Source organism: Lathyrus oleraceus, chromosome 4, assembly GCF_024323335.1.
Source record: "Lathyrus oleraceus cultivar Zhongwan6 chromosome 4, CAAS_Psat_ZW6_1.0, whole genome shotgun sequence".
Classification (NCBI taxonomy): domain Eukaryota; kingdom Viridiplantae; phylum Streptophyta; class Magnoliopsida; order Fabales; family Fabaceae; genus Lathyrus; species Lathyrus oleraceus.
Genome location: NC_066582.1, coordinates 398,298,318 through 398,314,008, shown reverse-complemented (window position 1 = coordinate 398,314,008; position 15,691 = coordinate 398,298,318). Strand labels below are relative to the sequence as shown.

The 15,691-nt window shown below is 40.9% G+C and overlaps 1 pseudogene; it reads left to right on the top strand.

The window, feature by feature from the left end:
- The first annotated feature begins 699 nt into the window (after positions 1-699).
- On the top strand, positions 700-1,368 carry LOC127137715 (endonuclease 4-like; annotated as a pseudogene).
- The last annotated feature ends 14,323 nt before the right edge of the window (positions 1,369-15,691 follow it).

Sequence of the window (15,691 nt, the reverse complement as noted above, 5' to 3'; positions counted from 1 at the left end):
TCTATTACCGTAAGAACATAGATAATATACTCGCATGGACGATTATCCACAACCGGTTACTGGGTTAATAAAGGATAAATCGACCGAAAAGAAAAGGCATCGGGATACCGAAACTAGGTATATAATGATGACCAATTCAGGGGAGAAACAATTGTTACCAACAACAAGAAGGTAGACGAGAGATGACCCGCTGGGGATAAATTGCGTAATCAGGGCAATTATCCAAGCAGATGAGGGGATATCATCACCGAATATTGAATGAAGATAGTTGTCACCAATTAAAGATGAGCAAAAATAGTTACTCTGCAAAAAGGGAAGAAATAGGGTTTACAACTACCTGTATGAGGGTAGAGAAACACAGACTCCGCCGGGGATAATAATTACTAATTATTGAGCATTATTCATTTACCACGGGGAAACAGGAAAAGAGTCTCAAGAGACTGATCTAGGACCAAACTAGATAGGCACACCAAATCAAGACTTGTCCCGGTGAGGATATAACTCAATGGGGAAAACCATCCCAATATATGTGTTGGGAAGGAACAAAAACAATCAACATCCACGAGGATATAACCCGGTGGGTGTCATACCCCGATTTTGACTCTGAAATTTTTTCTCATCAAATCAGTCATTTGCATTTCTCTTCATGACCACTTCACGTTTAATGATTTCTACGAAGTCATTCATCTAGAAAAACAAGTAAGTTTAAAATTGAAGAATAAAATTTAGGGATATTTTCTTCTAAATTTGGAGAATGAAAAGAATGGTACTCCTATGAACCGTGCAATATTTATGGAAACACAATCTCGATGATTTCTTCTATGTCTATCGGTAGTGATGATCGATTGATAGCACTCTTAGTTCTGTTACTGATACCAACAGTTCTTGGTTGGGGAAAAGAGGGACACTATGTGGTTTGTAAAATTACACAGGAGTATCTTAGTGAAGATGCTCTTTTTGCAGTGAAACAACTGCTTCCAGATTCTGCTCATGGCGATCTTGCTGCACTTTGCTCTTGGCCTGATGAAATTCACTTCCATTATCATTGGAGTAGTGCTTTGCATTATGCTGATACACCTGATTTCTTGTGTAATTATCAATACTGCAGAGGTTGTCATGATTCTTATGGACGGAAGCATAGAGGCACTTTTGTTCTTGTCACATTTTGTTGGGGATGTACATCAGCCCCTACATGTTGGTTTTACCGAAGACCTAGGTGGAAACTCGATAACAGTTCGTTGGTACAGGAGGAAAAAAAATCTTCATAATGTATGGGATAACATGATTATTGAGTCTGCTCTGAAAATGTTCTATGGCTCCGATCTTTCAACTATAATATTCAATCACACCATTCAAATTTTCATTTAGCCCGATTGCATCCATACACAAGGTTTCCAATCAAAAAAATACATAAAACCCACAATCTACAATTCCAAGTCAACTCCAAAGAAAACTATAGTACATCATGGAGCCTTTCAATCTTCTTTGATAGAAAACCAACACCCTGCCAAAGAAAAAACTGCAGTATATAAAGCAAGGTGGGATTAAGAGTATGCACACGGAAGCATATACTGGTCAGCTAAAAGTCGAATCCTTTGTTGCTGCTTGTCGCTCGATCAATTCATCCCTTGAAGTTGTGGAACATGAAGAAGCTTTGCAGAATTCCAATGCTCTGGAAATTTTCAGCAAATACGATATAATAATGGATGCAACACAATGCATCAAAGTTGTTGCCATCTCAGTCGCAGTAGTCCCAAGCACAGGCTTCACCGCAACAATTAATGTCGCAGATTCACAATCAGCTTGCACTGATGCAACAACAGCCAAGTTCTTTGCAAAAATTGCAATGAGATATGCAGCAAAATCTCCAAGCATCAGGGTCCTTACATCAACAGACAAAAATCATGGGCAATATAATCAGAAGGAAAATGGTTCATGCATTGTCTGCAGCAAGATAGTATAACAATGGAGAAAACAATTTTTGCAAACAACACCCTACAATGTTACCCGATCATCAAAACCGGAGCTGTAATCAAACCAATGCTCCATTTTTTTCACTGCGGTAAAACAAAAAAAACGCAATTAATTACCAAAGCGTTAAAAGTCAGAAAAATTCCCAAATCAGAATTAAGACAAAAATAAGGAAGAAAGCACGAGCTCAGAATACCATTTTCGGTTTTAGCATTAACAGGGCGATTTGATTCTGAGAACATCCAAAGTGCTTTGCAGAGTTACTCTTCTAGAACATCAAAGACACCCTTTGAAACCCTAATTTGAAAAGCATAAATAGAAAACGAATCAGTGAAGGGATGGACAACGAAAAAATCGGAGGCGGAATTGAAATTTAAAAGCAAATCAAAACCCTAAATCCCAAATCAAAAAAAACCGGTATTGGAAAGGAGGAGGAAGATTTAAGCTCACCCGATTCGTCGTCGCCAAAGGTGAGATTTCTTTTGTTGAGCATTTCAGTTTGAATGAGCGTCTGAGTTTGAGAGAGATTAGTTGAGGACGATTGAGCGATTTTGAGAGAGAGAGGGTTGGACGCGTTTGAGAGACGATTGGGTGAGGTTGAGGACGATTGAGTGAGATTGAGAGCGAAAGGGATATTGAGACGGAAGCGGCTACATGGTGTGAGAGAGGTTTCGTTGAGGTTGATAAGCGAAGGTTGAGGACGATGAGAGAGAGAGATTCTTTGAGTTTGATAGAGAATTCGTGAGATTGTGAGAAAGGAGACGGAAGTGTCTTCTGCTTTGGTTTCCTTATTTTATTTTTTTTAAATTTATTTTAAACAGAATAAGTTTTTTGAAACATTAAAGATTTTTGTTTAAAATTCCTAGGTTATTTAGTTAATAATTGTTTTATGTTTTCAACTTATCCCCCATTGTAAACCCAACAGCCAAGCGGCTGGGTTTAATTACTGGTAGTCCAACAGACTTTTTTTTATTTTAGTTTTTATTCTAATGTTTAATCTATTTTGGTTTATATATTTAAAGTAGCATCAAAATAATAACTAGTCATGAGTGGTCTGGTGGAGAGGGGTGGTTTCTATGGTCTTTAGTGTAGTGGGTTCAATACCCGTATTGATCATTTTATTTCTTTCAGCATTTGCATTTTATTTTCTTTTAACATTTTTTGTTATGTTTATGCTTTATTATTTTCATAGTTTCATTATCATAACATAGATTTGTTTTCTTTTAATTTCATCATTCATTCAAAACCATTTTTAAACTATAAAAATCATATTTTCCTCGATTTAATATCGAGCCCATTTTTCCACACCCTTGTAAGTCGATTACTTTTTAAGCGTCGCCATCAACCTCACATAGCTTACTCTTGGGCTTTCTTACAATGAGCCGGTTCTCTTGCACTTACACTCATATTTCGCATCATTTGTTGTTTGGGCTTGATCTAATTATTTCATGATTTTGAATCCCCATTTGACAAAATGTACCCCACTTCCCCAATGTGTATGTAATGTTGTATTGTTTTATTTCTCTATTTGTTTTAGACACCAACACAAGAGTAAAATTAACCATTTCTAAAAATACAAAAATATGACTCGATCCAACGTCGAGTATTTTCTCAATAAACAAATCAATTCATTTCTCCCTCCTATTCCATTACAGTTCTTCCAAACTTTCATCAAATGCTTGATTCAACGTCAAGCCATTTTCTCTAATAAAAACTCAAAAAAATATTAATTCATAGTCAAGACTTTTTCAATAAATATGGAAGTGGAACGTGGTGTATACCACGCACTCCTGAGACTAGGATTCGAGATGTATATCTCGCCAATCCTAGCTCTCGCCATCATCCAATTTACCCATTTTGTTTTCTCAAACACTCATCCAAATCTTCCTCAAACGTCCATCAATACTTGATCTAGGTCAAGTCATTTTCACAACAAAACTCAAAATACCTAATTCTTATTTAACACTTTTTCAATAAAGGTGGAAATGGAACATGGTGTATACCATGCACTCCTGAGACTAGGATTCGAGATGTATATCTCGCCAATCGTAGCTCTCGCCATCGTCTAAAATTGTCAATGCGGTTTCTTCAAACCCTTTCTCAATCAAACCTAAAAATACTTAATCTCTATTAAACACTTTTGCAAATAAAGATGGAAATGGAACATGGTGTATACCATGCACTCCTGAGGCTAGGATTCGAGATGTATATCTCGCCAATCCTAGTTCTCGCCATCACTCAAAGCACGTCCAACCAATCAAACTCTTTTTCTCGCCGCCGTGCGACCAATCAAAAACCTTTTAAAATGAAAGATGTATTGTCTTAAGAGATACAAAACAATGTTTCGGCCACGATTGTTGAGTAGAGATAGATGACGTTTTTCCGAATGTAGATTTGTAAACACCTAAGTACATATTGCATGACAACTCTAGGGCAGAACTTCCCCATTTCTTTTAGACCTTCCGTGCGTCTCCGATCTTGTGGCATGTCAATCCATCATATTGCAAAGAGGTAACTGCCTAAGACTCGATTCAGCGAGCTGCGACACCTACTGCTAGGACGTGAACACATTGCCCACTCTCCTTTGACACAACTAGTGTCCTCCTTTGTAAGTCCATGTTCAGATGGCAATCCCTATGTAGCCGAACTACGGCAACTCTGATTCTTATGTTCAGATGAGATACGTAGGCACAAGATGCGATGTCTTGCCGAGTCAGACTGACAACTAACAACTAATCTTTGTTTGTTTTCGCCCTCGTTGCGATCGAGACTTTCCCTTTCTCTTGCCCTAGTTGCAATCGAGACTTTTGTTCCCGTGAGTTAGCCGAACTACATTATGCTCTGATTCTCATTCCAGATGAGATATGTAGGCATAAGACGCGATGTCTTGGCGAGCACACATCTCTTTAACCCATAGGTACCCGAGCTACGAAGACTCTGATTCTCATATTCAGATGAGATACGTATGCAATGGATGCGATATCTGTGCGAGTCATTTTTCTCTTGACCCTTTTAGTAAATAGTACATTAGATAAACACACACCCTTTAGACAAGAACAACAAGAGTGGATCCCGTAGAGTACTACGGATGCGTAGGGGTGCTAATACCTTCCCTTCGCATAATCGACTCCCGAACCCAAGATTTGGTTGCGAGACCTTGTCTTTTCCTTTCCTTTCTTCAGGTTTACTTCGAGCGTTTCCTTTCCCTCCTTTGGGATAAATAACGCACGGTGGCGACTCTTCTGTCATCTTTTTCTTTCGCTGGTTGTTTTTTCGCCCACTGTATTTTTCAGGTTGCGACAGTGGGGAATATGGAAGAAAGGATAGACGCTTTCTGCTTATGGAGCTGACTCTATATGGAGAGATCAGACACACACATCTGCTCGGGGAAGTATATCACCAAATAGCAGGAGACAGCAAACAACGATATATGGCAAAGAATGCAACATGAATATCTGAATGTTATAATTATGCATGAATATGCGTGGTTTATGTATGATGTATGCTGACAAACATGACATATCTAACACAACCAGGTCCGGGAATCAACCACCCGGTACTACATCTCAAGAGAGAAAGCCAAGCTCACCGGAGAGTATCCAATCTGCTGGGGATCAGAGATACCAGGAAGCAAAGAACTCTGCAGGGGATGAATCATCAATCATTCTAGCTGGGGATGAGATTTATCACAGACAAGGTCCACCACACCAACAACTCTACTGGGGAATCTACCCGAGGAGATAAAGGATTTATCGGGATCAACCACCAAATACCGCTCTTGCCCAAAGAGATCCAAACTACTGAGGAAGAGAGATTGCTGCTCTGCTGAAGGGAAGAGAGGTGACTCTTAACAAGCAATCCGCTTGGTAGGATAAACCACAAAAGGTTCCGGAGGGAGGAGATACAGTCATGCCAGGAATATGGACAAAAATCTTACCCTGTTGGGGATCGTACCATCCTTGGGAGAGCACTGAGGATCTCCTAAGTATCCTTTCGTTATTGTGAATGTTCACTTTGTTTAAAAACAAATTATGAAAAATTTGATCGTTTAAAACAATGATATTTTCTTAATCAAAACATGCAAAACATTTGTTGAATAGAAACAGATAAGAGTGCCAATAATTGGATAAAAGGCTCAAATTTATTTGATAGAATAGTAGTCTGCGAATGGCAAGACTCCATAGATCTTTACAAATTTGAAATTGGTGATATATATTGGAAAAGGGCTACATTGAACATAATGACCATTTCTCCACCAATTCTGAATCCGATGTATTTGAAGCTTTGGCTAATAATGAGCAAGGATCTCTGACGGACGACAGTTGTAGAACAAAGTCTTGTCAGGATGCAGTTACTTGCCAAATCCCTAATTTTTGCCTAGATTGCCCTAGGATGAGGTACTCAATCTAGTGGGATACATATATCATTATTATATATTTTTGTGTCTCTAACTTTTGCCTGGATCGCCCTTTCGGGTTTTCAATCCACCGAGACGCTCATTTTTGCCTAAGCCATCCTTTCGGGTTTTCAACTTAGCGAGCTATTCAGTTTTTTTTTAGGAGAAGAATTTCTTGACTGCATCTTAATTCACAGGACGAGTGAAATCCTCCCCATCCATAGTTGTAAGTATCAAAGCACCGCCTGAAAAGGCTCTCTTAACAACATACGGACCCTCATAGTTTGGAGTCCATTTGCCCCTGGAATCGGGCGCGAAAGACAAAACTTTCTTGAGCACAAGGTCACCTTCTCGGAACACACGAGGCTTGACCTTCTTATCAAAAGCTTTCTTCATTCTCTGCTGATATAACTGACCATGGCACATGGCAGTCAATCTCTTTTCTTCTATCAAGTTCAGCTGGTCATAACGACTCTGAACCCATTCAGCATCAGTCAACTTGGCTTCCATCAAGACTCTCATCGATGAGATCTCCACCTCTACAGGGAGTACAGCCTCCGATCTTGACTTAGTGATCATATCGTCAACGTATACCTCAATCTCCTTGTGCATCATGTCATGGAACAAGGTAGTCATAGCTCGTTGATACGTGGCTCTGGCGTTCTTTAAACCGAAGGGCATCACTCGATAACAGAATGTTCCCCAAGGTGTGATAAATGTTGTCTTCTCCGTATCCTCGGGTGCCATTTTAATCTGATTATATCCGGAAAATCCATCCATAAATGAGAAGACTTTGAATTTAGTTGTATTATCTACCAACATATCAATATGTGGTAGAGGGAAATCATCTTTCAAACTAGCTTTATTCAAGTCTCTATAGTCCACACACATCCGTACTTTTCCATCTTTCTTAGGCACGGGCACAATATTGGCCACCCATATGTAGAAGTCACCAGAAACCCCGCATCGATTTGCTTCTGAACTTCCTCTTTGATCTTCACTGCCATATCAGGATGAGTTCTTCTGAGCTTCTGCTTCACAGGCACGCACTCAGGCTTCAAAGGTAGGAAATGTTGCACAATATCGGTATCTAGACCAGGCATGTCTTCATATGACCAGGCAAAGACGTCAACATATTCTCGTAGCAACTTAATCAACCCCTTCTTAACAGATTCTTCCAGAAGTACCCCAATCTTTACCTCTCGCACACAATCTTCAGACCCCAAGTTGACTGTTTCTAGATTCTCAAGATGCGGCTGAATGATCTTTTCTTCATGCTCAAGTAGCGAGGTGATCTCATCAGGAATCTCTTCAACATCATCTTCCTCTGCCCCAAATACAGGGAATTCAAAATTGAGAGATGGTGTTGGGTCATTATGTTCAATGGGTTTAGAAATCAACCTGCATAATGATTTTGGATATGAAAAGCTTTAGAATTCAAACAAGGCAAATCATTATGCATATGAAAAAGATCGATTTTATTCTATTTTTTAGGGTTTTATGTGATCACCAATTTCATGCGAAAAGCGAAAAGGGAAAATAAATGGAAAAACAAACATTTAGCATGAATTTATTGAATGAAAATATCATTGTACTTATGTTGCCAGCAATGTCATCACTCCTTCTTTTGGCATGGGAGAAGGGTTTTCAAACAAAGTGATTATTACGTTGACTTATGGATAACTGTTGGAATATCCACAACGACCCAATTGTTGCAGACCCCTCCAGGGATGATGAAATTGCCAGAATCCTTTGTATCTTCTTCTAAAACGGCAGCAGCCTCCTCATCTAGACCAGTGTGGATGAAACCTCCACTCTTGACTAACCCTTGCTTGTTGAAAGTACCAGAAGAAAAACCTATGCCAGCCCGGGACTCGTTATCTTCTAACTCAATCATTTTTCCTAAACCAGTGGTTGTACCACGCTCAATGGCCAACTTTGCATCTTTGTAGGAAGCAAATGAAGGAGTTCTCTTCTCAATAGGCTCAGGTATAGATAAAGCTTGGAAAGGAGTTCCAATTTCAACCTCAGCATCTATATAAGAGAAGGAAGACAAATGGCTAACCAGGAGAGCCCTTTCTCCCCCTACCACTACCAGCTTCTTGTTTTTCACGAATTTCAGCTTCTGGTGTAAGGTGGATGTCACGGCGCCTGCCTCGTGAATCCATGGTCTTCCTAAGAGACAACTATACGATGGGTGAATGTCCATAACCTGGAAGGTAATCTGAAAATCACTTGGTCCGATCTTGATTGGGAGATCAACTTCCCCAATCACAGTTTTGCAAGACCCATCGAAAGCCTTCACAACTACTCCACTTTGCCTCATGGGAGGCCCTTGATATGATAGCTTTGAGAGAGTGGACTTTGGCAATATGTTCAATGATGACCCAGTGTCGACCAGTACATTGGACATGGCATCGTCTCTACAACCCATAGATATATATAATGCCAAGTTGTGGTCTCTTCCCTCCTCAGGGAGATCATAGTCACAAAAGCTCAGGTTGTTACAAGCAGTAATGTTTGCAATAATTCTATCGAATTGCTCTATAGTGACATCGTGATCCACATATGCCACATCCAACACCTTCTGCAGAGCCTCTCGGTGTGGTTCTGAATTTAAGAGTAAGGATAACACAGATATTTTGGATGGTGTTTGTAGAAGTTGGTCTACAACATTGTACTCGCTCCTTTTGATGAGTCTCAGCATCTCATCACAGTCTTCTTTCTTATTGCCACTAGGTCCAACATAAGTAGGAGTTTTCAGTACGGAGGAGGGCTTAACAGCAAGTGCCGGATTCGGAGACTTCACAGCATTCCCGATCGGGCGTTCAACAAAATCAGCATTAATTTGAGGCTTCGGCGGTGCTGAAAATACACGGCCACTACGGGTCAAACCGCTAACATCGGCAATATTCACAACAGAAGAAGAGGGCAAGGACACCTCTTTCCCATTCTCTACTGCTACGGCGTTGTAGCGATAGGGAACTGCCTTTTCAGAGGAGTAAGACACATGACCAGCAGGCTTAATGATCAGAGCGGGAGAAGCCTTCTACTTGCTACCATTGTACTTGATGATAACAGGCTCGGGTATCCGGAACACTGGGGAAATCACGTTGACCTCAGGCTCATTTTCATCAACATTCCTGTTTTGAATGATCTCAATGACTCCTTCGTCCAACATTTCCTGAACATCCTTGCGCACCTGGCGACAACCCAATCGGTTAACAGAGCTGACTCGACATCTATCATGATCGTGCTCATAATGACTGTAGTCACACAGCAAACGATGCATCTGGACCAGAGACTGTTGAATATGACTAACATATTTGACCTTGTATTTTCCAGGGCAACCCAGGACCATGTTGACAGATTTCCCATGTTCGGGAAATGGGTTCTTCTTCATATTAGGGCCTACGTCCTCAAAACATAGAATACCACACCTCACAAGGTCTTGAACCTTGGTCTTCAAAGGGTAATAATTCTCCACGTCGTGGCCGGGAGCACCAGAATGGTAAAAACAATGTAACTCAGGCTTATACCACCACTGGGGGTTAGCAGGTATAGCCGGTGGGTCTCTCGGAGTAATCAACTTCCTTTCTATCAAAGAGGGATATAACTCTGGGTACGTCATAGGAATAGGGTCGAAGGTGACCCTTTTCCTCTCGTGACTTGTGCTGGTTTGATTACTGTTTCGAGGCTGGTAGGCCTGCTGCTGCGGTTGGAGCTGTTGTGGCTGATATTGCTGAGGTGGTTATTGATTGTTACTATGTTGTTGATATTGTTGAGTGTCTCTAAAAACAGGTGCTATATGAGTCACCTGGTGTTGGTTATTGGCGGGACGCACAGTCTTCCTCCTCACAGAGGATCTTCTTGGTTTCTCATGGGATATCACAGCATGTGCCTCTCCATCTTTCTTCTTTGCAAACGCCCCATAACGTTTGGCAGAAGAGCCTTCTTCTCTGGTTAACCGTCCTTCACGGACCCCTTCTTCTAGACGCATCCCCATATTCTCCATCTCGGTGAAGTTAGAAGGAGCGCTAGCAATCACCCGCTCATAATAAAAGGAACTTAAAGTCTTCAAAAAGATCTTAGTCATCTTTTTCTCTTCTAGCGGAGGCACGATCTGTGCTGCCACCGCTCGCCACCTCTGGGCGTACTCCTTAAGTGTTTCTTTATCCTTCTGGGACATGGCTCTCAATTGATCTCTATCGGGAGCCATATCCATGTTGTACTTGTATTGCTTGACGAAAGCTTCGCCGAGATCATTGAAGGATCGGATGTTCGCGCTGTCTAAACCCATGTACCAACACAAAGCGGCACCGGACAGACTGTCCTGAAAGTAGTGGATGAGTAGTTGGTCATTATCAGTTTGAGTCGACATCTTCCTGGCATACATGACCAGGTGGCTGAGAGGACAAGTATTTCCTTTGTACTTTTCAAAATCAAGGACCTTGAATTTCACAGGGATCTTCACATTTGGAACCAAGCAGAGTTCGGCAGCAGACTTGCCGAAAAGATCCTTCCCTCTGAGAGTTTTCAATTCCTTGCAAAGCTCAAGAAATTGATCGTTCATAGCATCCATCTTCTCATAAACATCTGGACCCTCAGACGGCTCAGAATGATAGATGGTGTCGTCTACCCTGGGCAAAGTATGCACGATAGGAGGAGGAACGGCAAGGACCGAGCTAGATGCCGGCATAGAAGCAAAGATAGGAACAGGACCCTCAGGCATGAAATTGGGAGGCATCCCCCACGGGAACCCGGTTGGCATGGCTGTTGGAACAAAGTGTGCACTGGCAGCGGGCACAGTAGAGGAGACAATCTCAAAGATAACTGTCCTCTGGGGAGGAGTTGAAGGTGTCAGAGAAGACTGGCTCTGGGCAGCCATGAATGACTCCATTAGGGCAGTCAATCTGGCCACTTCCTCTTTCAGCTCGCGGTTCTCTTGCTCTAAGTGATCCATCAGTCTTGAAATGTTGGCTCTAGTGTAATACCGGTGAGTCAGCTTGTCTTCAAAATAAATGAAGGACACAGAGTTAGACCACAGGGCAAGGGACCGGAAACAAAACCTGTTTATGCATATGATGCATGCAATGTTTGTGCATATGATTTGTTTTTTATTTCAAAGGAACTTTAGAGTTTTATTTGCAAATTCTGGAAATATTAAGCATTTTATTACATATGGAAATATCTCATCAAATAATATCAGGGAAAAGATGTGCAGCATCGTCAATCATATACAAGAGAAAAGGAAAATAATCATCCTATGGATCCCTAGAAACAATCATCTAAAGCTCGGGACACAGGAAGATAAGATGCGCGAAGCCTCTTCACCTCCCTCTCGTAGGCTACCTCCATATCGGCCTTCTCTTTGGCGAGTCGATCATACTTCCTCTTCCAGAACTTAGAAGACTGAGGAAGTAGAGAAGTCCATACATCATTAGGGTCATCAATAACCTGATGCTCAAGAAACTCAATCAACGCATCCTTCTCCTTAATCTGCTGAAGCAACTCCTCATGTTCACGGATCCAGGCACGTGAACGGTCTTCGTCTCTCAACTTCTCTACTCCTTGATTAGGGAGGGTTGAAGACCCAGCCATAATCATAGGTGTAGGTCTCGGATACTCGTAAGGCATGAGATACTCGGACGCTCTCTTCCTAACCCAAGCAGTGTAAGGCTCCAAAGCGATGCAATTCTTAGGACCCAACTCTTTCCTTCCTTTCCTATGAATCTTGTGCCAAGCGCAGACCATCCTAGCTTTCAAGCCTTGGGGATCTTTACCATCCTGAAAGAATACACCCTCTAACAGAATGTTATTGGGTTTATCCTTTAGGGGGAACCCAAGCTGACGACGTGCCAAAACAGGATTGTAGTTAATCCCACCACATGTACCAAGAAGAGGTACATTGGAGAATTCGCCACAAGAGTCAATAATCTGCACACCATCATACACACGGTTATACCAAGAGATATCATCATTAGTGAGAGACATAAGTCTCGTGGACCACCGTAGACATTCCTTGTTCTCCTTGAAGGCGACCGTCTGCGGTAAGTGAGAAATAAACCACTTATACAACAGAGGCAAACAACACACAATGGCGCCACCACCCTTTGCATTCCTCATATGCAAAGAGAAGTAGGTATCGCCCAATAGAGTCGGAATGGGATTAAGAGTAGAGAAAATCCTAATAGCGTTCACATCCACAAACTTGTCGATGTTGGGGAATAACACTAGCCCATAGATGAGAAGTACAAATATGGCCTCAAAGGCGTCCTCACTCATGGCCTTCCCATACATAGTAGCTTGAGCAATGAGGAACTCAGAAGGGAGACCTTGAATTCCCCCTTTGGTAGTCATATGAGCATCAACCAAAGATTCATCTATGTGTAACATGTATGTTATCTCTTGAGAAGTAGGAACCCTTTCCAAGCCACTGAACGACAATTGGTCTAGAATAGGTATACCCACAAGATAAGCATACTCCTCAAGTGTAGGCAAAAGCTGAAAATCCGGAAACGTGAAACAACGGTACAAAGGATCGTAAAACTGCACCAATACACTCATCAATCCTTCATCCACCTGAGTAGTCAGAAGAGGAAGAAGCTTCCCAAAATGAGCCTTGAAACCCAAAGGATCTAATACATAGGATGTCAGATTCCTTAACTCTTTCAAATCTGGTTGCCTGAAGCTGTACTTCTTTGTATTCCTTCTTTGTCTTTCCATGTCTGAAAATTTTGCAAATAAACCCCTTAAGTTCCTTGAAACAATTCTTATTATTTTGATGATATGGATGCAAATGGGTGCATGAATGCATGAACGCAGCAATCACACTCAAGGATCAAGCAAAGCACACCAAATAAAGGTCATGGGATGGATCATGTTATCCTTAATATCAACCATCCATTTTGGTGGATTATGGTTTACACCTTATTAACACCCAAGTTCCATTGATATTAAGGATTCATGAACGGATCAACCATGAATCAAGGGTTTGTTGTAAGTCACGAGCATGGAGTTAGGTTAAGAACCACCCAAAAGGAGTGTACTAGGGTTTAAACCTGCCAAACATGTTCTACAAAAGGTTCCCATAGTCATCATCCCATCTTTTGGATATTATCGGAGAAACGACTACTCGTATTCCAAAAATATTCTCAAGAGAGACTCTTATGAGTGTAGTATCGCGTAACAATCGTATCAAATCTTACACTTGAACGACTTTCGCACTACATCCTAAAAATATGCCAAGATGGGTTTGGTAAACTAAGGTCCTTGGCTTCTAAGGTCTATATTGGAAAAAGTAATGTCTAACCACAACTACTTGTGTGACATTATTGATCCCAACATGACCTCCACCAAGTGAATGGGCTTGCAAGTCAACTTGCTAAGGAATAACTCCACACAAGTCAACAAGACTATGCCCTTCTCCTATCCTAAGTGCACTCGAGTTCGGGTACAGAACTCATCTCACAAAGATCACCAAGCACACAAGGAATTAATATTCAAACAATTCAATCATTACATACAATACAATAATCCCAAATTGCACAAAAATATGTCACACAAAAAAAATATATACAATACAATACAACAAATATGAAAAGTAGGCAAAACCCACTAGGATTATTTTCGTCCCCAGCAGAGTCGCCACTTTTTTGTAGCGGGGTATTCGTTACCATTAGAGATATTGACAAAATCCAAGGTAAATCATACAAGTCGAGTCGCCACCGCACTTCTATTTATCCAAAGGAATGGTTAGAAAGCGAACAAAAACCTAAAAGTTTTATCGAATCAAAAACAAGTAAAAATGTCAGAGATCTGGGTAAGGGGGTTGGTTATGCAATGGGAAGGTGTTAGGCACCGAAAGCATCCTAGGTACTCGTAGGGAGCCCTTTTCACATTTTTTGCAAAGGTTGTTGTTTTTTTTTGAAAATTTATTTGTGCAAACATGATTGAAGGGATGAGAAAAGCGTGTATGTTTATCTAATGTATTACTTACTAAAAGAAGGGTCAAAAGAAAATGACTCGCACGGACGTCGCATCCACTGCATACGTATCTCATTTGAATCTGAGAATCAGAGTCTTCGTAGCTCGGCTACCTAGGGGTTAAAGAGGAGTGTGCTCGCTAAGACATCGCGTCTTATGCCTACGTATCTCATCTGGGATGAAAATAAGAGCAAAACGTAGTTCGACCAACTACGGGTTAAGGGTTGAACGACGTTACTACGCAATCTACCAGATGCTCGACCTTTGGAGACTTACTCACCTGTAGTAGAAGGAGTAAACGTGTTCTTAGGAGAAGAAAAATCATTGAAATGTTTGCGTTGTAGGAACGCTCATGCGAAAGGGTAGTCCTGGACGAAGGAACCTGCATAAAATAAACACACAAAAACATTGCCTCCTATCGAGGTCTTCCAGCTAAGAAAGCAGTAAAAATGAGGGAAAAATACAGGGATCCGAGATCTACCACACAGATAAAGATCCGAAGCAACAACAATTAAAGGGTAAGAAACCCCAGAGATCCTTCCAAGCTAACACCATCAAAGAAAGTGAGTCAGTACAGGTAATCGAAATAAACCTCCAGGTTGTATCCCACAAATAAAGTGGAATACCAAGCCATCTCTGCAAGAGTCATGTGAGCCCTCACAAAAAAAAACTCAACAAATAGGTTAGAGAAACAAGATAGGGTAATCAAGAGTTGCCCCCAAATCAAAATGTAACCACATGAATCATGCCATTAAAATTCACAAAAAGCTCACGAAAAGCAACCAAGGGTGGGAGGCCTAAACCTCTTGTCAAACACATGCATCAAAAGGGTATTAAATTCACCCATAATACCTCATACATTCAGAGCATTCAAATTAAAAGCATAAAGTAATGGGAATAAGGCAAACCTGACTGGAGAGATCGAATGAAATTGACTTGCCCGGTTGGGTTTGCAAAGCACTCTTAGGGTTTATATGAGAGGGAATTGGTTCTTTGCCGATGAGTTCCCTTCAGTCTCTGGAGGTTGCTCTGAACTCTGTTAGCTCTTCTCTCACTATCTTTTTCCTGCCAGGGTAATAGGAATAGAATGAATTTTTGTTTCACTGAAACTCTCAATTAATAACCTGATTTTTGTGGACCTGTGGGCTCAAATGAGAGAGGCCCAAGTCCAAAAATTTTCTGTTATATTTTATTTATTTATTTATTTATTATTATTATTATTATTATTATTATTATTATTATTATTATTATTTATTTATTTATTCGTTTTTTCGTTTTTTTTTTCATTTTTTTTAAACACGTGGGCTTCGCCTAGCGAGCATGACATTTCAAGAAATT